Genomic DNA, 24,757 nt, shown 5'->3' with positions numbered 1-24,757 from the left:
TAGATCTTGGGTGGGGGCCAAGAATTTGTATTTCGAACAAACTCTCAGGTGATGATGCCACTGCTGATGTTCCAGGGACCATAGTTTGAGAATCACTGACCTGATGAATTTATTTCCTCACGTTCTCTACACTGAAGTGCACAGGATAAGCTCGTTCTTTTCGTGAGAGAGTCTATCCATTTGTCTTCTTTGAGGCGTAGGCTAAAAAAAAATATCTTCCATCACAGATTATTATGCAATCTATCTCATGTACCAACTTTCCTATTTTTGCAAGATTATTGGTTAAATGTGGGCCAGTAGTTTGCAGCCCATTTAGTGAGTTTGAGCTTGATGGGATCTTTTCCTCCAGGAGGAGAGCCAGAGGAATTTTATTTTAAAGCAGCAGAAAAGAGCGTCATTGGCTTTGCAGCCTGTGTATTTGGTCCGCCCAGTGGATCAAGGCTGGTCCACATGCTGGAACGCTGGCCGGGAGTGGTGCTCTGATGTTTCTCCTTTATAGTGTATAGAGTGTTTATAGTATATAGACAAGTGTTTATAGTATGTAGACAGCTATAGTGAAGTAAAATGATCTCACGAATGTCACGTGGCCATTGTAGTAAAGTAAGATAATCTCGTGATATCTGTGGCACGCATTTTCAAATTTCTGGGTCCCTCTGTGCCCCATGAGGCAGTTGTAAGAATACTCTGTTGTGAAAGGCCCAGTGGTTCAATAACTTCCCAAGAAATAAGAGGTAACTGTTGCAATTGATTCCCTCCCCCCCGCCCCAAGGGTTGCAGCTTTTAGAGTCAGGCCAGATGACAGCCATTGTTTTGAGCGGGTCCTCTCTCCTCCTCCGGTCTGATCCCGCCTTTCTTCTGCTCCTCTCTACCAGTCACTAGAAGCGTCATCTCCTAGAAGACCAGCGTTCTCGTGATTATGGAGGCCTCTCTGTCCTTCCTGTGACTGGAGCAATGCTGACCTTGGTGTCTTGGACCCATTCCGACTCAGGTAACCAGGCTCTGCCTCCATTCCCCCCCCCGGGAGATTGCACTGAATAAATGAAATACCAAAGCTATATTTAAATGCAAATGCCAAATTGATTGTTGCTTCATCAATTGGGACCCTCCCCCTCTTCCTCCCAATCTTCTCAATGATTAATTTATGCAGCTGATCAGACTGACAATGTGGTCAATCCAATTTAGGCATTAAGATAATGAAAACATTCAATCACATCTTTATTTAAAATTTTGGAGTGTCACAGATACACAGAGCAACAGGAACACTGCTGGGCGTCTTCATACAGAAACTCGCTTCTGCCATAGTTCCTGTAAAGCAGTCTCTTTCCCATAATGCCATGTTTTACTTGAATTATATTAATCTTTCCAATGTATCTTTTGACTGAATGTAGTAAGTATTGCGGAGTACCCGTTGCGTGTTCTTGGGGCAGATGGGAATAAAAAAGAAAAAATTGAAGGCACGGAGCTCGCCTCCCAGAGTCACGGCTTAGCCAAAGATCCGTGACTCACTCGTAAGAAAATGGCAGATGGTGGTGCTCAGTTTAGGGCCAGTGCTGCGTACTAATTAATGGTTCCCTCTTTGGTTGAGGGAATTGAGAGACTTTGAGGATTGGGACTGAAATAATTAGGGAAGAATTCATGGAAGAGGGAGGGCCTCCTGGGGGCTTTTTTTTTTTTTTTTTTGGCTGTGGCTCATCTGGCCAGGCTGAGGGAAGGGGAACAACATGGCACCTGGATAGGAGGGTGGGAATGAGCCCCCTGTGAGCCTGGGCAGTGAGAGCCCTGGCTGCGTGGGCCAGACAGGGTTCAGAGGACACTGATCCAGTGTCCCAGCCAGAGCCAGCTTCCCCCTCTGAGCCTGGGTCCCATAAGGTGTCCCTGGGGAAACTCCACTTGCCCTGTTGTGGAGGGGGCTTGGCTGGCAGCCGCCTTCAGGGACAGTGGTCATTGTTGCCTCACCCCCCCCCCCCGGCTTGGCTGCTACCTTGCTGGCCTTTTTTGCTTCTTCGGGCCTGCCCGCGCGTGGCCTCTTCTTGTCTACCTGATGCTTTACTCTTCTCTTTCCCACCTGTTTCCCTCCCCTCCAAGCTCTGCATGGCAGCTGCGGCTTGACAAGGCCTGGGGATAAGCCAGAGGCCGCGTGAGGTCAGTACCTGCTGGTTTTGAAGGGTAGGAAGCCTAAGCCAAGAACACGAGTTTGCGGGTCAGTGTTGAGATTTCTGAAAGCCGGAATTCAGTGGAAGTCTCAAGGCTGAAGCTGGGGCCCCAGTCAGGGAGCCAAGTGTCCTGATTTGCTCTGGGATAGCTCGGCAAATGCTGCCCACACCTAGCTCTTTCCCCGGGCCGCTTTTGGATAAAGCAATGGTGGCTTTCGCTGGGTCTTAAAGGTGCTACTGACGTTGCCTGCCTAGACTCCTGCCCATCCTGTCGGGCCTGTCCTGGCCACGGTCCCCCCCGCCTCAGTGTGATCCAGTGCTCCCGGAGCCGAGGGGCTTGCTGACCCAGGAGCTCAGGCCTTCCCGAACATGGAGCCCTGGGTCCCCTGCCACCGGGAAGCAGAAGAGCTACAATAACAGTCTGTGCTCTCCTCTCACTGCAGTGATTGTGGGCCTTTGTCTTCTAAGCCTAATCCAAGGCTCAGTCAAGGGGCCTGTCGGGCTCCTGGGCCAGGTGCGGTTTGTTGCTTGTTCATGTGTGGTGCACAGGCGGAGACTGGTTTCTAGAGGTTTTTTCTCAATAATTATTTTTTAATGTTTATTTATTTTTGAGAGAGAGAGCCCGAGCGCTAGTGGGGGAGGGGCAGAGAGAGAGAGGGAGACCCAGAATCCGAAGCAGGCTCCGGGCTCCGAGCTGTCAGCACAGAGCCCGACGCGGGGCTTGAACTCACAGACCGTGAGATCATAACCTGAGCTGAAATTGGACGCTTCACCGACTGAACCACCCAGGCACCCCGGTTTCTGCATTTTTAAATGGTTGGAAAGAATTCAAAGAAGAATAATGTTTTGTGCCGCATGAAAATTAAATGGAATTCAGATTTCAGTGTCCCTAAATAAAGTTGTACTGGGACGCAGTCACATTCATTTTTGGATTATCTATGGCAGCTTTTGCGTAATGGCAAGAGTTGAATAGGTCCGTCAGAAATCGTAAATGTTGACTGGCCCTTTGTGGAAAAAAATTGTCATCTTAGCAAATCGCCTAGACCCTTGTGTGACACAAGTGTTTGAAAAATTTGAGGTGCAGAATATTTTGCACCATGAAGAAACGAAGTTTGAGGGGTGAGTAGGATTTGCATAAGAGAGGCAAACTGACCATATTCTGGATGGGGATTTTTCCATTCATTCATTTAACCTACAAGTAAATCTAGACGTGACCTTGAGGCTACTTCATGTCAGAAACTTACCTGTTAGCGCTGTCTTTGAAATGAGGCATCCAGGCTTCTTGGGGTAAACTGAATGTTGGAACAAATCAGCACCAAATAAAAACACACCCTGCATTTTGGAACTTTTCCCCTTTTTACTTGGCGTGAACGATCATATTTTAAACCAAATAAATATTTTGTTTTAAATCAAGTAAGCATTGAAGACTGAGCATGAGTAAGCCATGCCATTTAATCTTGGCAATATTTTCCCAATCTGGTGGGGATTCTCTGGTATTGTTGAGTGGAAACTAGTCCAGCTATCAGAGTTGGAGAAGTGGGTTCTTACTCCTATTAAGTAGCTGAGCCAAGGCTACTGGCTTTTTACCCTCGGGAGGGTAAACAGTATTCCCCAAATCTCAGGGTTAGCGCAACAGAAGTTTATTTCTCACTCACTGGTTTGTGCCAGTGTGGCCACCCTCCATCCAGTTATGAGGATCTGAGCCTTCTCCCTCCCGTGACACCTGCATTTCAACACGTGGCTTCCTGGTTGCTGCGGCATGTGAAAAAAAGAATTGAAAACACACACCCTTTCTTAAGTGCCTTAGACCGGAAATGACCCAGACCAGTTTCACATCCACAGTCCATTGGCCAGAATTAGTAACATGACCCTTCCTTGTTGACGGGAGGCTGGGAAGTAAGTACAGAGGAGCATGAGATCTACTTGGGGTACCCTTGCCCTTGCCACACTGGGTCATCGTGGGAAATCCCATACTTTTTCTACGCTTTTCTTTCTTTGCTCATCATTTAAAGGCAATTCACCCAACTCAACACTTTTTCACATAGTTTATGGGAGGCTCAGATACGATGTGCGAAAGAGCCTTGAATGGTAGGATGAGTTGTCAAATATGTAAGAGGTAATTGTTACCTGATTTCTTTATCAGGTACTGAATGGTGATGGTGTGGAGTCAAGGTAATGGCCTCCGCCCCAGTAGGCCTGGGGCTGTGCAAGCCTTTGCCAGTTACCTAATGCAATTATCATGCAGTCTTCCCTTTCACACCCAGAAATATCCTAGTATAGACAACCAATTATATGACCACCCCAGCTTGACCCCACTGGTCATCCTTCAAGATTAACGTCAGCTACTGTGTAGGTGCCTTTTCGGAGTCACGCTGTTCTAAGCTTTTTGCCTGTGCTGCCTCAGTTCATCCTTGTAACAAACTTTGGAGGCAGGTACATGTAATCTCATTCTCGCTGAGGTAGCGGAGGCAGAAAGGTTGGGATGGAATCCAGGTCTGAACTGCTCTTAAGCACTCCACTGGGCCGCCTTGCTCATCCTTCTCTAGGAGTGCCCTCCCTGACCGTGTGGGCCCCCCTTCCTTGACACTGGCTTGGGACCTGCTCCCAGACCACACACTGGAAGAGAGCTAAGACCAGCCCTGGATGAGAAGGTGAGGCACAGAATCGCTATGTGACTCTCCAGAGCCAGAAAGTAGCAGGACCCGTCGTCCCTTTCCATCCATTACCCTGGACGTCCACAAGCCCGGCTTGTGTCAACCCGGGGCGCTACATTTGACACAGGGGGAGAGGTTTTATTTTCAGATCTAGGGGGCGGGTAGAACTCTAGCCTGTGAAGACTTGCCATGTGCAGTGCAGTTGATTCAAACAGGCTCCTTCCCAACACAAATAGCCAGGAGGAACTGAGCTCTGTTTTCAGGCAGTTTATTTACAAATGTGTATATTAAAAAAAAAAAAAAAAAAAAGCCAAACCACAACCAAAGACTAGTCTGCTTGCAGAATAATATCAAACAAAAACCCATTTATTCACAAGATGGTATTAATTTCCCTGGTTTCTGGCCTTCCCAATCAGTGTTCAAAACCGAACCCATGGAATCAAAGGGAAGAGTCTCTGGAAAAGGAACCCAGTGTGGCAGAATCATCTTTTGGCATTGCTTGCTTCAAGACCCCCCCTCCCCCCGCCCCCAGAAAATGATACATGTGGTTTCTAAATGTACAAAGAAAACTAAAGGAATTCCATTATGAAAGAAAGATTAGATGGAAATTTCTAATCCTGTCTCATAAACAATATAGGAATAACTTTAAAATATTCTGCTTTAAGCATGCATTTAATTTGTGCTCTGGGAACCAAATAATGTTGCTAAGATAAAACATTCTAATAATGATTTATGTAAATTTATTTGTACAAAGTAATGGTGTAGTTGCCTATAGCAAATTGCTTGGAATATGAAATGACATTTATGAGGTCTTTTTTTCCTCTGAATTAATACAATGGAGAAAATGAGAGACTCCAGAAAGGAAAAAAGAAATGCTTGTTCAAAATGGAGTCTGATGCCATGGGAAGCAGAGACGGCTGGACAGGTTACACGGTGTGAAAGCAGTCAACAAACACAGTTCAGCATGTTTTCCGTGATGATCCCATTATCCCAGCCAGTTTTTAAAGTCACACAAAGAGTGTGTGTGTTAGGTTCTTAGAAGGCTAGAACCCTTTATTTTAGTGGCCATAAGCCCTGCAGACACCGGAGTCCTTTCAGAACAGCCAACGACAGATGACTTGTTCTCAGGGTGCCCTCATAGACAGGGTGCTTACGGCGTGGGATACAAGGAGGCCAGATGTAATTAAAAATTGGGCAATTCATCTCTGCTCCCAGTTACTTTAATACCAAGGGAAGTTATGCTTGAGTCACAAATGTTAATAAACAAAACGAAAAACCCTCCCAAGGACTGATTCATAGACCTACAAGGATTTTTCCTATTGGCTGCCCAGTTAGCACCTTTGATAATGGCTCTAGGTGTTTCCTGGAAACCTTTAATTAAATGGAAATACCCATATACGTAACAGAGAGTTTCTGGAGCTATGCTTTGGCCTTGTAAGTGCCCGCTCTAATTTGCCATAACCTGTATGATTTGGAAAAGGTATGATATTAGCACCTTAGTTTCAGAAGGCATTTACTTTTTTCCCCTAAAGCGTTTTTGCTATCTCCCTTGGTTATTGCAATCATTTTCGTGAGGTAGGTTGTAAGAGTTTGTATTCCCTATATAGGGAAACTTAGAGGGGGCGCCTGGGTGGCGCAGTCGGTTGAGCGTCCGACTTCAGCCAGGTCATGATCTCGCGGTCCGGGGGTTCGAGCCCCGCGTCGGGCTCTGGGCTGATGGCTCAGAGCCTGGAGCCTGTTTCCGATTCTGTGTCTCCCTCTCTCTCTGCCCCTCCCCCGTTCATGCTCTGTCTCTCTCTGTCCCCAAAATAAATAAAACGTTGAAAAAAAAAATTTTTTTATAGGGAAACTTAGAGCCACAGAAGTCACAAAGCAAGGTCACGAAGCAAGGTCACAAAGCGAGACATCACGAGGGGGGAGGGAAGCAGCTTCCACAGGAACCTGTGGGCCCCTTGTCATCAGAAGCTAAAGCAGATGGAAGGGGTTTGTGAATTCTGGAGAACTTGATTTATTTAAAACAAATTTCAGAGTTTTGGTCCCTCATAAGCCTTTTTTGAGTTGCACCAACTCTCTTGAAAGAAATGGGTTAGTCTGGCTGGACGGAATGGCTTTGCAATCAGGGCGTTGGCTGTGGTGTGGCCAAGGCCTGGGGGCTGAGAGTTAGAGCTTCTGAGAGAGGGGGTGGAAAGGTTGAACAGGACTTTCAGACAGAGTGAAAAGATCACTGGCTACAAGGAAAGGAGGGCATGGCCCGGGTTTTTAGCAGCACGAGTTAAAGTGCATGTACCATAAGAGCCGTGGCTCATGGCACGGTTGGTTTTAGTGGCGTGGCCCAAGATTCCCAGGGGGACTCAGTGGATGTTAGGGCCACACTTCCAGAGTCCAGCTTTCCTCTTCCTAGCTGAATGACTTCGGGTGTGACTTTTGAGCTGTAGATTCCTAGAAAATAATGTTAAGGGGTCTGAGCCTCCATCTCCCCATCTGTAAAATGGGAAGAGGGATATTTACCTGGTAGAGATGACATGGGAATGGAATAAAATAATTCTTATACTGGGCACGGTGCTTGGCAGGTAAACACTCATTTTATGGTAGCTCTTAAAATGATTGCAACGGTTATTCCTTGAGAAGGGATGGTCCTGACTGATAATTGGAAACAAGATTAAAATCTATCTTTTATTTAAATGAGAATTAACCGAAAAGATTTCTAAGTCAGTTGTTTCTGTGTTCTGAAAGATAACAAGGTAAACATGGGCGTTCCTTCATTTGTCCATTCAGCGAACAGCTCTTGATGTCAAAGGCCCTTTGCAAACTGTTTTCGAGGGATGGAGAGGCCAGATAGAGAGTTCTGGTCTCAAGGGATAAGGGAGATTTTTTTTTTTTTTTTTTTTTTTTTTAAAAACATGGGCACCGTGCAGGCCACATTAGTCTAGATGGTCTTTGTCTTCTAAGAATTCAGAAATTAAGCTGGCCTCAATCTTTAGCTGTTGCTGAAAGCCTTGGTTCTGGTCCAGACTCTACAAGTTGGTTTCCTTTAGAATAGTCATCTTGGCTGGCCATAGAGTAGGTTTATGTCCAGATAAATGGATAGAAAGTCTTTGGTCATTTGCTCTTCTGTTGCTGCTGCCTGTAAAAGAAGCCATTCACATTCTTTGCACATGTGTTCTCGGCCGTTGTAGGTCAGGCCCCTGGGCTGAAAGTGTGAATACACCCTTTTGTTAGAATTCATTTCCATTAGAAGCATATGTACTACTTTCTTATCAGGGGTTGAAATGAATCCAGTGTAAAATGTGTTGACTTTTTTTTGAGATGACTCCGTAGTTCTATCACCTTAGAAAAGGTGTTTCACAGAAATTCTCTCAAGGAAGATAAGGAAATGTGAAATATTCTCAAGCAAAATGAGAAAATAAGTAATAATTCTCAGATCTGGGCCCCAGTCGGGTCTATTTCAGTGGTTCCTGGACACCGAGGGGCCTCCCGCGTGGAAGGCGGGCAGAGGGGATGCTTGGGCACGGAGTCCGGTGGTGGGGGTGGGTGCCGGGGGCAGACAGATATGCATAAATAAGCATTCAAAGATGAACTCTTCCCTGGGTCCAAGGCAAAGAGAAAAATAAGCTCAAGACAGTGAGTTCAGTCTCCTTGCTTGGCAAAATAAAAAGTTGGCAACCTACGCTCGTCCCCAAAACTATTTTTGAAATCTTATTGTGGTGCAAAATCACGATCTGGGAACCTCCCTGACTTGAGTTCTTTTGCTTCTCTTTGGTGCTATTCTCACCTCCCTCTCTACCTTCCTCACTGGCTCCCACTACTGTTTACTGGAGGTCCCCGCCTGTGGCTTAGCCTCCTTATTAGAGAGGAGATTAGCAAGTGTTAGACACATACCGGCAGTTAAGACTTTCTTCATGATTGAAGGAGGAGGGAGAAAAAAAAAAAAAAAAGCATTTGAAAAGATGAGTAGGCATCTATCCATAGCACTCTGGATTGAGAATGCACGTCACACACGTATCTCCTGCTGGAAATCCGGCAGACCCCGTCCCGACCAAGGCAGAGGGTGAGCTCTTACTCCCCAGGGAACGCGCCGTGTTGTACTAGCTGTTTCCCGACAGTGGATACATTTGTGTGTCCGCATTTGTTTTACTCTCCCTCTGGTGTGTGTGTATGGAACTCCCCAAACGATATTTGGGTGCTAAGAGGGGATTGAGTCGTGTGGGCCCAAACTCTTAACTTCGCTTAAAGCTCGGGCCTCCGTCCATGGTGGTAGCAACATAGCACAAAGCAGAGCTTTTTGAGTTGGCTAAGATAGAATTAGCCTCAAAGGAATAATTGGAACTCGGAGCGGGGGCATCCACCATGGAGTCAGGAGACAAAGAGCTGTTTTTGAAGTTGATACCCCTGGAAAGAGAATGGCATCCAAACTGGCCTTGTTAATATAAAATAACAGCTCATCGTGAAGGAAGGAAGGCACTTTGTAAAGGACATAACGGCATCCCCAGGCCCAAGCCAATGGCCTCTCAGCAGGTAGACTTTCAACACCTGGCGCTCCAGATCCTAGGAGAAGGTACGTTGGTGAGTTGAACGTATCTGACAGCAGGTGGGGAAACCCACTCCCGAGCATTACTTTATTCTTGCCAGAAGCTGGGGGGACCTCACTGCTTTCCTTGACTGTGTTTCCCTGAATACCAGAGGATATCATTCCCTCACATATAATACATAGTCTCCTGGTGAACAAAAAGAAGCAGGTGATTGGTTGTAGTAGCTATTGGAAGGTCCAAATTACTCCCCGGTTAGAGTTGAATAGACTTTACCTGTGATTTGTTTGATCTGGTGAATGGACCCCTTCTCTCCTGAATCAGCCTTGGGTGAACTGGCAGAGAACTGGGCAACACTAAGCACTGTTCAAGGACCGTATGATTTCTAGAGTGTTCCATCAGGGCCCACTCAGGTAAAGAAGTGACCTGCTCTTTTGCAGGTGTGGGGCTGTGTGGCAGGTAGTTGTGTGCTTCATGAAGGCTTCTAAGTAGTGACGGTCCTATCTTTATCATGGCTTTCAACTCTACCCCTCCCGTGATTGTAACTGAAATATTATAGTTACAAGAATCTATTATTGTGTCTACGTGGGTGTATTCATGTAATGCATGTGTATGCGTAAATATACGTGTCTATATGTGTGTGTGTGTGTATATAAGTAAATTATGTCATTTGATTCTGGGACACTTTATAGGCTTCGTCGTTTTCTGAAGGTGTGGAAATATCTAAATGACCGCCACTGTGACTGGTTCCACTTCTATATCATTCAGTCTCTACTTTTTTTTTTAGCTCTTCTATCTGTGACGTGTAAGCAGCCCTTGGATATATAGGTGCTTAACTGAACAAAAACGCCAACAAGCTGCTATTTATTTTCTTAAACAGCTTGAGCAGAGATATGTGGTCTGATTGCCAAAAATTGTTAGCTTATCACTGAACTGTCCTGATGAGTCTTATTATTCAATTTGCATTGCTTACAATAGTAATTATTACTACATAAAAGAGCATGATGCTTTTATTTTTTGTATAGTTCTTTCATTAATAATTTAATTGACTGTTGCATCCAAGTGGTTCTGTGACACACTCATCAAAGTACTTAGAGGCTGGCCCTGGGCACCTTGGGAAATCAGAATTTAAGTATAAATTGTAAGGCTGGGGGTGAATATGCAGGTGACCGACAGGTCCTTTGGTCCCAACAACCAACTGTTTGGCTGTACATTTCCCTCATATTTATTTCCAAGCATTTCACTGATTCACCAGCAATGAGTCTCATCTAGCTATTTTAACAACCTAAGAAATAAGATCACGATATAGTTATTTTGCTCACTAAAATGGCTAGGTTGGTACTGATTTATAAGTGAAAAGGTATTGATGTTAAAACAATATATTGACCCAAAATGACTGAATTGGTGGCTTCGCATACATAGAATCTGTGTCTATGGGGTCTGTTCTTTAGAAACAGGAAGATTTTGGGGCGCCCGGGTGGCTCATTCGGTTAAGCGTCCCACTTCGGCTCAGGTCGTGATCTCACGGTGCATGGGTTCGAGCCCCGCGTCGGGCTCTATGCTGACAGCTCAGAGCCTGGAGCCGGCTTCAGATTCTGTGTCTCTCTCTCTCTCTCTCTCTCTCTCTCTCTCTCTGCCCCTCCCCTACTCACACTCTATGTGTCTCTCTCAAAAATAAAGAAACATTAAAAAATTAAAATAAAAAAAAGAAACAGGAAGATTTTATGGTCACAGCTTAGCCGACGTTCCTAGACGCTCCCGCGCCTATGCAAGACATATGTTTTGATACATCTTGTGATAGACAAACTTAGTTTGTGTATTTTTTGGTGTAGGACAGTACTCCAAATTTTGTCCTTATCCGTGTCTTATATATTAAATAAAATGATAGATTGAAATATGCCTTTGGAGGCATGAGAACCTGACTTTGGTGGGCATCAACCCATCGTGATGTTCAAGGAGCTGCATTTCAAAACTCTGGCTTCCACAGGGGAAATGAAGTCAATGAAGGAGTTCCCATTTGACCAGCCCAGCCTGACGTCTCGGGATGAATGCATGCGTCGACCAAGAGTATCATGGAGGAAGTTTTTCCTGTCAGAAATTGGAGTTTATGAAAATGATTCTCTTTTTCCTCCCGTAATGGATGATGCATTTGGAGCAGGTTTTGTTTTGTTGTTGTTGTTTTGTTTTTTTAATTTTCAATTTTAATTCCAGTTAGTTAACTTAGAGTGTTATATTTGGAGCAGGTTTTAATGTTGCACTCGAGAACCTATTTGCTGGGACTCAGGAAAGGAATTGGGGGGTTGTTTGAGAGCTCAGTTCTCTAATTTACCTTTCAAATAGGAGTTTGACTTCTTGTAATTAAAAATTGTGTCTAGGTCCCTAACAAACAACCGAGTTCTTAAGAAGTACTGGGAACTCTATGGCTGTACGATTTATTTTAATGCAATTAAACACTTTGACAGTCATTTACCAGTTTAGAAGAAGGCCATGTTCTGGTGGCTAAGTGGTATATAGATATGTCACGGTGAAGGCTAGGTTATGGGGTAACAGACAGCCCCCCAACTCAGGGGCATAAAACAATGGAGGTTTACTTCTTGCTCACTCTGTGCATCTACGAAGGCTAGCTGGGGACCCTGTGCTGTGTCATCCTTGTTTTTATCAGATAGAGGCCGATGGAGCATTCCCCATTACGGTGGCTGAGGGAAAGGAGAAACTGGTGAAGCACGTGCTGGCCCTTCCAGCTGTCCAGGAGTGACACAAGTTACTTCTACTCACATTGTATTGGCCAAAACTAGTCACATGGCCACACCCGACTGTGTACTTGAAGGAGGGAGCTGAAATATTTATAACAGCTCTGTTAGCTCTATGATGTCTATAGTGTGTACCCTCCATATTCTAAATGTTTCCTTATTTTCGTGAGAGAAAGTATGCATGTGTGTGGCAGAGGGAGGGGCAGAGAGAGGAGGGGAGAATCCCAAGCAGTCTGCGTGCTCGGCACAGAGCCTGACGTGGGGCTCTGTGCCACCAACCGTGAGATCACGACCTGAGCCAAAATCAGGAGTCGGACGCTCAACCGACCGAGCCACCCAGGTGCCTTTGCACCTTCAGTATTCTAGATGGAACTCTAGCAACCTAGCTCAATGGAAGCGAGGGAGTAGAATTTATGAGAGAATTCTTTACACCCTTCAGAAAAATGGACTGGTCACCTGAAGTGGGACTGGTTTATTTTTTCAGTACCGTCCTTTCCAGGGACTGAACGAAGGGGGGTGACTCGGGCTCTAGCTGCCCCCCCCCGCCCCCACCGGTACTCTATCTCACACAGACATAAGCCACTGTGTGTGTTATACAGATGCAGCATCACGTGAAGTTCCACAGCCCTTCCCTTCCTGGCCAAGCAGTGCTGCCTCTAAGCTCCTCCTACACAGACATTCCAGAGTGGCCACAATCCCTCGGTTTTCCCTTGTTGGCTGTTCACCGTGGACTGTCCTAGCGTTGGACGTCACCCTTTATATTTCATTTTCCTAAGTGGGCATCTGAAGGTTTCTTCTTACAAAGACAGCGCCCGTGGTGGGGCATTGGTCTGTGCATACAGCTGCCCGGAAGGAAGTTGTTCCTCACGCACCGGGCTCAGGGGGGCTCCTATTGTCCTTGCCTCTGTCCTGTGCCTCCTGTTAGTCTCCACCAGGCTGCTCCAGGGCGCTTGCTGGAAGTCTCCCTGCCTGGAACAGAGCGCTGGGGTCTGGGCTTGGGTTGTCGGTGCAACGACTTCCATCATGGCCTTGGTGAAGCTGTTCAAGACCTTGAGAAGAATATATATGCACCTGAGAGAGACTCCCTTAGCCAGCAAATTTCAGCTATCTGGAATATAACCAGGAGTTAGGGAAAAAAAAAGTCTCAGAGGACAAAAGAGCTGTCTCCAAATCCAAGCATTAAACTTTAAGTAGATCTTTACTGGTTTTGTGTTCTTAATGTAACCACACTCCTAATTAACGTGGCTTTCTGATTCTCTTTACTTTTATAGATGAGAGGTTGAATAATTTGCCTAAACTCTCCAAGCTGCGAGTGGCAGAACAGGTTCTTATGATTCTAGACCTAGGAGGATAATCAGTGTTTAGGACGGTAGCAGAAAGACAAGGAAAAGGGTGGAACTATATTTAATTCTTTTGTTTAGAAATTAGGAGCGCCTGGGTGGCTCAGTTGGTTAAGCGTCTGACTTCACCTCAGGTCATGATCTCCCTCTGTGGGTTTGAGCCCCGCGCGTCGTCGGGCTCTGTGCTGACAGCTCGGAGCCTGGAGCCCGCTTCGGATTCTGTGTCTCCCTCTCTCTCTGCCCCTCCCCTGCTCACGCTCTGTCTCTCAAAAATAAATGTTAATTAAAAAAAAAAAAAGAGAGAAAAGAAAGGAGTAGAAAAATATATAGTAATTGCAGCATGATTCCCTTCAACATGGCCACTTTTATTTCTTAGTTCTAGCGTGTAATGAGGATGGGTTGGCTGAGAAATCCCAGCAGGTGGAACTGTGCTTCCTGATTATGCCAAACCAGTGTGAAGTTACCAGAGTTCTCTTTGCTGAACAGCTAGTTTAGCTGGTGTCTAAATAGATGCTTGTAAAATACTTTCTGTAGCGTCAAGATGAATGAAGCCTTGAGTCAGTCTGTGTCACGATGAAGAGCCCGGTCCTGGGGCACTTGGATAGGGGACGCAGGGCTTCCGGAATATCTGGGCACGGGGATAGACCCCTCCCACACGACTGAGGATGGCCACCTCAGGAAAGAAAGTCCCCTGGAGGAAGCGAATGGCGACCAGCTCATTGACCTTCTCCCGCGTCCTTCATCTGTGTTGGGCCTCACGGTTTTCAAAGTACTGTCACGCACGCGATCTCCTTGGCTCACACCAATCCTGCATGTCAGGCAAAGCAGACATTGGTGTCATTTCCATCATCCAGGTGAGGACAGCCAGGCTTAGAGGGAGGTGCTCGCGGTCACAGTGCCCGGGAGAAGTGGCACCCGAGCGCTTCTCTATGTCACGCACTCGGTAACCTCCCGCCACCCTGAATACCTGTGCTGTTCATGCCTGGGGAGGACACCAGAGGGTAATGGAAGGAGATCCTTGCCCTCCTGCAGAGAGCTTTCTTGCCCAGTTGAAAAAGGCCAGTTTCACAGAGAAGGAGAAAAAGGAATGTGAATGTCCAGTCACAGCTGCGTGAACCACTTGGCTCTCAGACAGAAGCAACACTTGAGATGACACGAGCAGGAGAAAAAACACCTTGGAACCTCAGGCAGTTGGTGGACAAGGCTTTCGTTGTCTGCTAGACACAGTCAGCGACCTCGCAGCTGAAGGAGACCACGGTCCTGCTTCCTGGGTCGAAGACGAGGCTATGACGTCCCTGTCAGGCCAGGAAAACACATGCTTGGGACTGCTGGTCCCCAGGGGGCCCTCACCCTAACCCTGGCAGCGTGGAGCCCCACCTGCCTGCTCAGCCCTGGTGTGCCCAGACAGGGCAGAGGAAGGAGCTGGCCACATGTCATCGGATGCTCTTCCCGGTGCTGGGGGTCAGGGCACCCTCAGATGGGCCATCCCGAGATCTGGTTCAGGCTCGTCTCTAGAACTGGTCAGGTACGACTTTAAGCCAGTTAGAGGACCACTAACTAGGTCTCTGGTTTTCTCACCTGTAAGTTAAAGAGTTCTTGACTTCACTCATTATTTAAAGAGGTTCAACTCAAACCAACAAGGAGATACCGCTTGTGATTTGTCTGATTGGCGAATATTTAAAAATTTCGGAATATCCAGTTCAGAGAGGGGTTGGGAAACACAGTTTTCACGGCAGGGAACCCAGGTGGTGCATTTGACGACATCTGTCAAAAGTTATATGTGCATACTCAGCAAGTTCAGCCTTACAAATGGATCCTGTGGATTTACTCACCGAGATCATCAAAAACGAGCGAGTGAGGGTATCTTAATATTGTTCATAATAACAATAGCAGCAAATTGGAAAGAGCCTCAGTACCCATCACCAGAGTTTGTAGCCTTGGCACGCTGGTGAGCATTCCACTTATAAAATAAATAAGTCATGGGGTTGTGATGTCCATCAAAGGGAATATAGTCGGTAATATTGTAACAGCTTTGTGTGGTGACAGATGATAGCTAGACTTAATTGTGAGCATCATTTAATAGTGTATAGAAATTTCAAATCACTCTGATGTATACCTGAAACCAAAAGGCCATCGCTTGTCAATTATACTTAAATAAAAAAAAGATAAACGGGAAGAGTTGGAAAGGGTACAAAGATATAATGGTACCAAGTAATAACAATACATATTTTTTGAGTGTCATCCCCATTCTAAGAAGTTTACGTGTATTAACTCCCCTATCCCCATTTTACAGACGAAACAGCTAAGGCACAGTGAGGTTTAAGTTCAAGATTATATAACTAGAAAGTAGCATGGTGATGGGAGTGAATGGCAAGTATTTTGGCTTCAAAACTTTGTTCGTTGCCTTCTTTCTTAGTTGGTTTGGACAGCTGTAGCAAAATACCCAAGACTGGATGGCTGATAGACAACAGAAATGCCTTTCTCACAGTTGCGGAGGCTAGATGTCTGAGATCAGGTGCCAGCATGCTCCAGGGGGGGTACCTGCTTCTGGGTCTCAGACTTCTTGCTGTGCCCTCACATGGTCGAAGGGGCTAGTGAGCTTTGTGAGGTCTCTTTTTGAAAGTACTTAATCCCATTCATGGGGACTCCACCCTTATAACCTAATTACCCCCCAATATGCCGCCCCCCCCTCCCCCCACTTAACACTACCACATTAGGGGTTAGGATTTCAACATATGAATTTGGGGCAGGGGACACCAACATTCAGACCATGGCACCTTCTTAAGTGAAAAAAAAAGCAAGTGCAGAAAAGTGAGGTCCTATTTATATAAAAAAAAATGAAGTTGTATGTATGTGTATAGATATGTGCGTGAATATATATGCTCATGTTTTTGTAATTACTTTTAGCAGGATACACAAGAAGAAAGTAGGGAGGCCTGAGGGTTCAGGTAGGAGGGAAGGCAACTTTTTATACATTCCTGCCCTATTTTGTCTTAAAAAAAGGGTTCACGTATGATTTTTATTTTTCAATGTTTATATGCAAGCTAATCTGTTTAGATGATGGAACTAAGGGTTATGTACGTTTTCTTTAAATTTTTCTATACTTAAAATTATCTAGTTAATATTGTATTTTTAAATTTTTTTTAATTAAAAAAATTTTTTTTAAACATTTATTTATTATTGAGAGACAGAGAGAGACAGAGCATGAGCAGGGGAGGGGCCGAGAGATGGGGAGACCCAGAATCCAAAGCAGACTCCAGGCTCTGAGCTGTCAGCACAGAGCCCGATGTGGGGCTCGAGCTCACAAACCACGAGATCATGACCTGAGCCGAAGTCGGACGCTCAACCGACGGAGTCACCCAGGCGCCCCAAATGTTGTATTTTTAAATGAAAAGATTGGACATAACCCTCTCTGAGAGCCCCTTCCAGATCGGAAATGTCCTGATTGTATTTGTTGAGCCTGAACCCGCCCGTGCTTCTTACGTAGCATGGAATGGACCCATGTTCCCTGCCCACAAGTCACTTAGCATTGAATCAGGTCATGGTGGACAGTGATATATACACCTGACGCAGGTAAACCTCCGGGATCCCACCATTCTCTGCCAGAGACTGGCTTGTCCTGCTGGGCCGCTGCTCATTTTCTTTCTCAGCAGAGAGTTGTACCTGAGTCCAAGGCGAGGAGAGCCACTTAGAGAAGGGGCCTGTGATATGTAGCTGTGCTCGGGAGCTCAGAAGAGCCTCCAGCCTGGACTAGATCCTTCTGACTTCACGACTGTCACCACCACGGGCGACTCTCATTTTGTACCAGGCACTGTGATGCTGATCTCTTTAGGTGCAAGCACCGCGGTTGCTGTTTCTCTCCCCATTCTAGAAATGAAGGTTCACATGTGCCCCCTTGCCTCTGCCTTAGTTTTTAAAGTGGTGGGAGTAGTGTACGTCCCTCCCACCCCCGTGCCGCATGCCCCAGGGGATCAGCACGGTGACCGGAGCAATAATTGAACTGAGAAAACCCCCAAGAGAACGGAAGAACGCAAAGAGAGTGGTCGAGATCCTTGCTCGGTTCTCCCAAGCCCCACGTAATTTTGTCTCTCAGATGGAAAGTTTGCTTTAACGGGAGGGGGCACTTGCGTCTTGCAGTGCCCCACGACGGTCTGTTCGTTTCTGCATTGCAACACTTACCGCACTGCGTAGCAAGCGCTGTTATGGTTCGTGTCCTTCACGAGGCTGTGGGTTTGGTGAGCAAGGTCCTCATTCATCTCACTGACCCATGAATCCTTTACTTAGAACTCCAGAATGTGCCCAGCATGGATAGAGTTAACGCTTATGGGCAAAACAGTGGTCTGAGCAGTCAGGAGGCACTAGAGGCCAGGTGGCACCAAAACATATCCCCGATACTTGCTTTCAGTTGGAAGAGATGAGAAACAAAAAAAAAAAAAAAAGGAGAAATAAGTGGAGTTTCCTCTTGGTTTGGCAAAGTTGTATTTGGCAGCAAAATGGCTGCCCCTCAGGACACTGAGTGTATTGTTTACTCCTGTCTCAGTCTGCTTTCAGCGGAGGCACTTGTATGCCTCAGTGAACTGAGTCGTGATTTGGGAGGGGCAGACGTGGAAGGAAACGAGATGAAAAGGAGGAAAAATAAGTGGAAGTGAGGGACTAGAGGCACAGGGAGCCAGCGGACGCTGGGGCACCAGGGCGGCTTCTGGACGTGCTTGCTGACTTCTCCCTGCCCACACGCTCAGTGATGTTCACACTGTACTCATTTGGGGGCAGCTGGTGGAAACTCATTTTTGCATATGTGTGCATAATTTATAGAAACAAATAAAGCTGATGAAACGGGGACTACTCCAGTATTCTACCTCAATAATCAGTCTGTTAAAAAAAAAAAAAAAAGGAAGAAAAAAAGAAACACTGTTCGTGAAAACCTAAAAATGGAAATAAGCATTTAAAAAAATTTGTTTTAATGTTTATTTTTGAGAGAGAGAGAGAGAGAGAGAGAGAGAGAGAGAGAGTGCACGAGCGGGGGAAGGGCAGAGAGAGAGGGAGACACGGAATCCGAAGCAGGCTCCAGGCTCCGAGCTGTCAGCACAGAGCCCGACGTGGGGCTCGAACTCACGAACCGCGAGATCATGACCTGAGCCGAAGTCGGACGCTTACTTGACTGAGCCATGCTTAAATAAGCATTTAAGAGTAATTTTAAGTAATTGAAGAGTAAATTTAAGAGAATTTTATGATATAATCCGGGAATCCAGGATGGTGTCCTCAGTCTACCACGTGTAGACAGCTCCAGAGTTGAGGTTTAAGTGCCGAATCCCAAGAGTGTCTTCCACCTTAGTCAGTGGCACCAACAAATCTTCATCTACTGGGGAGAACAGAATATGGCCAACAGCTAATGTTGGAAGGGCAGAGCACTCCTCCTATTCTCCTGAACGCCAAATCTGTGAGTTTCAGGGGGACCCTTCTGCATGGGGTCAATGGTATAAAACACGCCTTGTGTGACCATCTCGAAAACTTCCTGCCCGATATCACGGAAGAGTTAAGCAAGAGGGTGGATCGCACTTCGTGAGCTAATGTTAAGGAAAGGTTTCTCAGCAAAGGTTTCCGAGGAGAAATCACTCGGAAGTTTTCCAGGCGTTGCTGCCAAGGTAGTAGACCCAATGGCCATGTGTACATGGCACCAAGATTGCTTTTTAGTGGGCCGTGAGGATGAGAGCTCTCGGCCATGATTCTGGGGAGGGCTGTGGGCAAGAAGAACAGGAACTCGGGCCGCCTCTAAAGTCCAAGTTAGCATGGAACCTTCCCCGGTCTGGGAACGAGGCAGGCCTTGGCAAATAGGAGTAAGATAGAGAAGGCACCTGGCAGCTTCTCCCATGTATGGGAGACACTTTCTTATTCTTTATTTCTTATTTCTTATTTTATTATTTATTTCTTATTTCTTATTTATTCTCACATCCATTCAGCTGATGGAATCTGGAGAAGGCAGACATCTCTTCCATCTGCATTACACAATGCAGGGGACAGTGGGCCGGTAGTCCTTCGCCCCCGCATGTCTCCGATACCTCAGGCTTTGGTCCACAGCCAGGCTATCAGGGGACCCCCAGCTTCTCATGGCCCTGAAGCAACGCTGCTGTGTCGGGGCCCCAGTGGCCGAGGCTGGAAGGAAGAGGCCCCAGGAGCCAGATGCCTCTGTGGAGGAAAGGCTTTTCTGATATCCACTCTCTGTTCTGGAAGAACCGAGGGCTATGGGAATAACTTGAATGCAGAACATTTGGCTAAGGAAGACCTGTTATGGGGCAATCGCTGGTCACTTCGAAACCATCCAACCTGTAGTCTTCTGGAATAAGGGGTGGGGTACACATTTTTGGATTTAAACTTCCCCTCCTCAGATTTCCTAACAATTTGCCAGCTGTCTTCTTCAGCAATCCTGGCCCAGCTCGGTGGTAGGCATGACAGAAGACAGAAATTTCGTAGCAATGTGTCCCTCATGAGATGGTTTTTGATAGCATTAGCCAGGTTCCTTAACATCTCAGCCTGATGCGCTGGGCCTTGAATGGTTTCTACAAAATCCTTTCTCGTGATTGGGAGAGCTCACCAGAGTCGCTCTTCCCACAATGGACGTGTTTGCCCCAAAGGGGCAAGGATTCCTTCTTCTCCCTACTCAATTTCAAACAGGCTTCTGGCCCTTCTTCCAGCCAGCAAGAACTCAGAAATACCAAGGCACGGCCTCTAAGCAGCCTACTCTGTCCTTTCAGGAAACATTCATTAAGGGAGAAATTCGGTGTCTACAAACCTTATTTTACTAGACAGAAAGCTGATCACCTAGAGCAGACGGTCACGTGGGCGGGTCCTGACTCTCTTGTTCATTACCATGACCCTAGCCCTTCTCATGACAGGTCACCAGCTTCCTGAGCGGACAGATGTGGGCCTGATGCCACTAAGGCTTTCTTTTCGTGCTGGCGTCCGAGCTCCGAATGCCCTTTCTTCCCTTCCCTTGTTTGACCTCTCTTTAAATCCATCTTTCCATGTCTGTCCGGATAGTTGCCCACTGGACACATTTTCTGATTACAGCCCTTCTCGTGGTATCTGCTTCTTTCTGGGACCTGCTCCAGACATCGCGTTGTCTATTTCAAGTAATTTCCTACAAATAATAAAGTGCTGTATTTGTCAAGGACTTGCTTTTTATTATCATCTTTTGTTTTTAATTAGAAAGCCTTCAAGGCTAAGAAGATCACTCTCGGCTTTGGTTTCTGATATACTCGCTTCCTTAGTGCATTAACATGTTCACTATTCATTAAAATAATATTCCTGAAGTGTCATGGGCCAGGATCCGCCCTGGTCCTGGGGAAGCAGTGGCAAACTTCCCACTGTGGCCCCTGTTCTTGGGGCGGCTACGTTCTGGGGGAGGAAGACAGACAACAAACAGACGAGATTTCAGATTATAGTCCTCCAGGTGCTGAAGGAAGTAAAATGAACTCTGAGCAGGTGCCGCTGCTGGTTTGGGAAGGCATCTCAGAAGGGAGGACGTTTCAGGGGAGGCCCGAGAAAGAGAAGGGAGAGGGAAAGAAGGGTGAGGATCATCCCTAACCTGGGAGTCATCGCCTCTTGCCTCGGCCGCTCTTTTGGTGTCTGAGACATCTTGCCTTTTTGTCTTGTATATCTTTTGCGTTATTATTTTAAAATAATCACAGATTTAGGAGTTGCAAAAAAAAAAAAAAAGTATAGAGAAGATCCTCTAGCTTCCCACGTGATAACAGTCTTCCAAAACTGTAGTATCTCATTAAAACCAGGAAATTGACACTGTTACACGACTATTAAGTAGACTGCACACCTCATTTAGAAGACTTCGCCAGTTTTTATATGTATTCGTTGCCTGTAAAAGACTTGCCTCTGTGTGTGTGTTGTGTTTTTAAAGAGCCCATTTATTCATCTCTCTCCCTCTTTTTTAAGCTTATTTATTTTTGAGAGAGAGAGAGAGAGAGAGAGAGAGAGAGAGAGAGAGTGACTGGCAGCAAGAGAGAGAGAACCCAAAGCAGGCTCCGAACTGCCAGCACAGAGCCCGATGTGGGATTTGAACCCACACACCGTGAGATGGCGGCCTGAGCTGAAGTCAGAGGCGCAGCCAACTGAGTCACCCAGGCGCCTCTTTCCATCTCTTTTAGACCTAGTGTGCTAACTTTGTTTCAGGAATGTCATTTCTTCCACAAACATTCATCGAACGCCTCCTATGCATCCGTCCCGTGTTGGGGTATTGGAGAGATGAGGATGATTGACACCATGGCAAGGAGAGGGTGTTGAGGCAGCAGCTTGGTGATGGTCAAGGAAAGCTGTCCAGAAGAGGCGTTGTTGGAGCTGGCCTGGCTAGAAGGTCTGGATGTGAGAAAGGATGGTCCATCCTGGAGATGCCAGAAGCAAGAAGGGAGCGAGGTGAGCCAGGATAGGTCAGCAGGTTGCAAGTATGAGGGGCCCAGAGTGCCGGGCCGGCAGGCTGGGGTTTGGGGCCTTTTTGAGGATTCCCCAGTGGCTGGCCAAGTAGGGACTCAGAGAATGGGACTGATGGACAAGACTGCTTGATTTATTTTCTCTCTGCGCCATTCTTGGGAGCAGTAATGGGTAGTGTTTACGTGGGCAGAAGTGACCGGGGACCGACTCCCGGATGCCCGGCCACCAGGTCCTTCCTCCCAGACAGAGCACAGAGTAATGAGAAGCCCCTTCACTGTCCGCTCTGGCGAAGCCGCGTTTGACTGCGAAGCGCCTGTGTTTGCATATCATTGACATTTGTCGTACACGAAGAAACTAGGTGTCGGATGCTATTTAGATGTTTCCTTTCAGTTTTCTGAAGAGGGAGAGGGCTGCCCGTGGATGGCCGGATCCACACAGATTAAACAGCGCCCGTCCACCGCAGAAGGGATGTTCGGATTTAATCAGGGCACTTAGCATTTGGCTCTGACCTTTTGAGCCTGTCGTTTGGGGGCGGCAGTCGTGTTACGCGCAGCCTGCACAGCTCCGCCGGAACGCTCCGGAAAGGTGTACCTGGGATGTCCTTGTCTCTTAGGACAAAATGCAAGAGAAGGAAGCCCCGCCCCCATCTGCCCATCTCGAAGCAGTCTGGCTTTCTAGAGAAAGGACAGAAGGAACGTGAATGGCGGATTCTGGATGCATGTGCTGTGGGCTCTCGGGAGAATTCCAGCACTGAGTGGGCCGCGAGGGTCACCTCTGGGTTCCTTAGCAGCTGCCTGGGGGGGGGGGGGGGGTTTCAGTGTCCCCCCCTCCCGCCGCGGGGCTGACAGTCCTGAGCCTGATGTCCCCACCCCCCACCCCCTGTGCGGACGTGCCCCTCGCTGGCTCAGCACACGGTCCCCTTTGAGCTGGTGGCCCGGCCTTGGGCAGGGGGATGTGGTCCCCTCTGCCCCGCGGGGACGCCGGAGTGAGAAGTGACTCCGTTGGCAAGAGCGCTCGCTCTGCGCAGCTGCCTCAACGGCGCACTGTGGCCCACGGAGCGCGCAGCAGGTACCGGAGGCACAAGGAGGGAGAGCTGGACCAGGCGGCCGGAGTCCCCGCCCTGGGGCCGCCCCCGCCCCGCGTGTCCTGGAGGAGGTCTCTGAATCTCGCGGGGCCTCGTCTTCCTGCCTGTAAAGTAACAGTCGTGAACTGGATGATCCTCAGGTTTCCTCCAAAAGAAATATGCTGCCGTTGTACCCTGAAGGCTGATGGTTTCAGCGCAGATTTAAATTCACTCTGATTAAAAGGCTGTTTTTGCGGGGGGGGGGGGGGGCGCCTGCGTGGCTCAGTTGGTTAAGCCTCCGACTTCGGCTCAGGCCACGATCTCGCGGTTCGCGGGTTCGAGCCCCGCGTCGGGCTCTGTGCTGACAGATCGGAGCCTGGAGCCTGCTTTGGATTCTGTGTCTCCCCCACCCGCCCCACCTCTGCCTCTCCCCAGCTCGTGCTCTCTTTCAATAAATAAACATTTTTTTTTTTTTTTTTAAACAGGGGGATGTTTGTTTGGATCCGGCTCCTCAGTAGGTTATCGAGGAATAGTGCAATTTTTTTTTAACGTTTATTCATTTTTCAGAGACAGAGAGAGACAGAACATGAACAGGAGAGGGGCAGAGAGAGGGAGACACAGAATCGGAAGCAGGCTCCAGGCTCCGAGCTGTCAGCCCAGAGCCCGACGCGGGGCTCGAACCCACGAACCGCGAGATCGTGGCCTGAGCCGAAGTCGGACGCCTAACCGACTGCGCCACCCAGGCGCCCCGGAATAGTGCAGCTTTTTGGGAGTTCCCCTTCTCAGGTTTCCTAAGCTTTTATTGCTCTAAAGTAGCAAGTGTCATTGTCACTTTGTCACCATAAAGTCATTTAAAATGGCCCTGTTGCTTTTTTGAAGCACAACTGCACAGCTCTTTTCTGCACAACTCTTTTCTGCACAGCTCTTTTCTGAACCCCCTATTCAGAGCGCCAACTGATCCTTTGTGAGACAGAGACCAACATGTTGGGATTTCCTCAACATTGGGCCATAGTAGCTCAGCCTTCTTGTGACAAGATGCGGACAGGGCGAGCAGTAGGGAATTACTTTTTCTAGCCTGTTTGGAGAGCTTGCAAACGAAATTTGTTTCCTTTTGTCCTTTTCCCCTCAGCAAATACCGACTTTGTGACTCTTGGCTGTGAGTGGGGCTGGAATGAGCGTGGCTAATCTCTATTTAAGGGCTTTGTCTTCTCCAGGGCCAGGTCAGCCAAAATTTTGTGCTGCCGTCATTGGCCGGGACCTAGAGAGATCTTGATGGTTCTGTTCGCTGAGGCTCACAGCAAGCCGAGGGAGCGCCACACCCGAGGCAAAGTAGCCGGCAGATTGGGAGGGCAGCTGGATAACTTTTCGGTAAATTATTTGTTTTCAAGCGTGCGAAGGCTGCACTTGAAACTCAAATTATCCGCGAGCATAATAGCCAAGCTCTCAGTTCACGTGGTACCTCCCTGCTGAGTACAGAAGGAACGGGGCAATTTTCCGAGAAGCGCATTGTAAAAACACTTGTTAAAAGTGCATCAAAGAGGCAGTTCGTGTCCACGGCGGACCCACATGCTGAGTTTTGGGAGAGAACAATGTGCTTATCTCAGGAGGAAAGGGAGTCCCTCAATAGGGAGAGAGCCCAAGTGGCTGTCTCCACAAATGTACCCTTCACGTTTCTAACACGGGGACGAGGAAGCTGAGCCCTCCAGGCCCAGAGAGCCAGCCTGGGTGAAGGCAAAGCGAAGAGAGGCAGACGGCAGGAGATCTAGAAAACAGTGGGTGTTTCTGAAAGAGGAACAGCCTTGAGAGCCCAGCTTGTGGAAGCAACAGGGGCTATA

The 24,757-nt window shown here is 47.4% G+C and overlaps 1 protein-coding gene across 4 annotated transcripts in view; it reads left to right on the top strand.

The window, feature by feature from the left end:
- FOXN3 (forkhead box N3) overlaps window positions 1-24,757 on the top strand; it is a 405,238-nt gene that overhangs the window by 117,175 nt on the left and 263,306 nt on the right. For all 4 annotated transcript variants that reach the window (XM_040477971.1, XM_040477973.1, XM_040477974.1 and 1 more), the window contains one exon: window positions 873-988. The gene's annotated coding sequence lies outside the window, so the exon portion shown is untranslated. The remainder of the gene's footprint in view (window positions 1-872; window positions 989-24,757) is intronic.

This window comes from Herpailurus yagouaroundi, unplaced genomic scaffold (genome assembly GCF_014898765.1).
Source record: "Herpailurus yagouaroundi ecotype Mexico unplaced genomic scaffold, PumYag 141, whole genome shotgun sequence".
Lineage (NCBI taxonomy): Eukaryota > Metazoa > Chordata > Mammalia > Carnivora > Felidae > Herpailurus > Herpailurus yagouaroundi.
The sequence above is the reverse complement of the archived record's forward strand: the minus strand, read 5'-3'. Positions and strand labels throughout refer to the sequence as shown.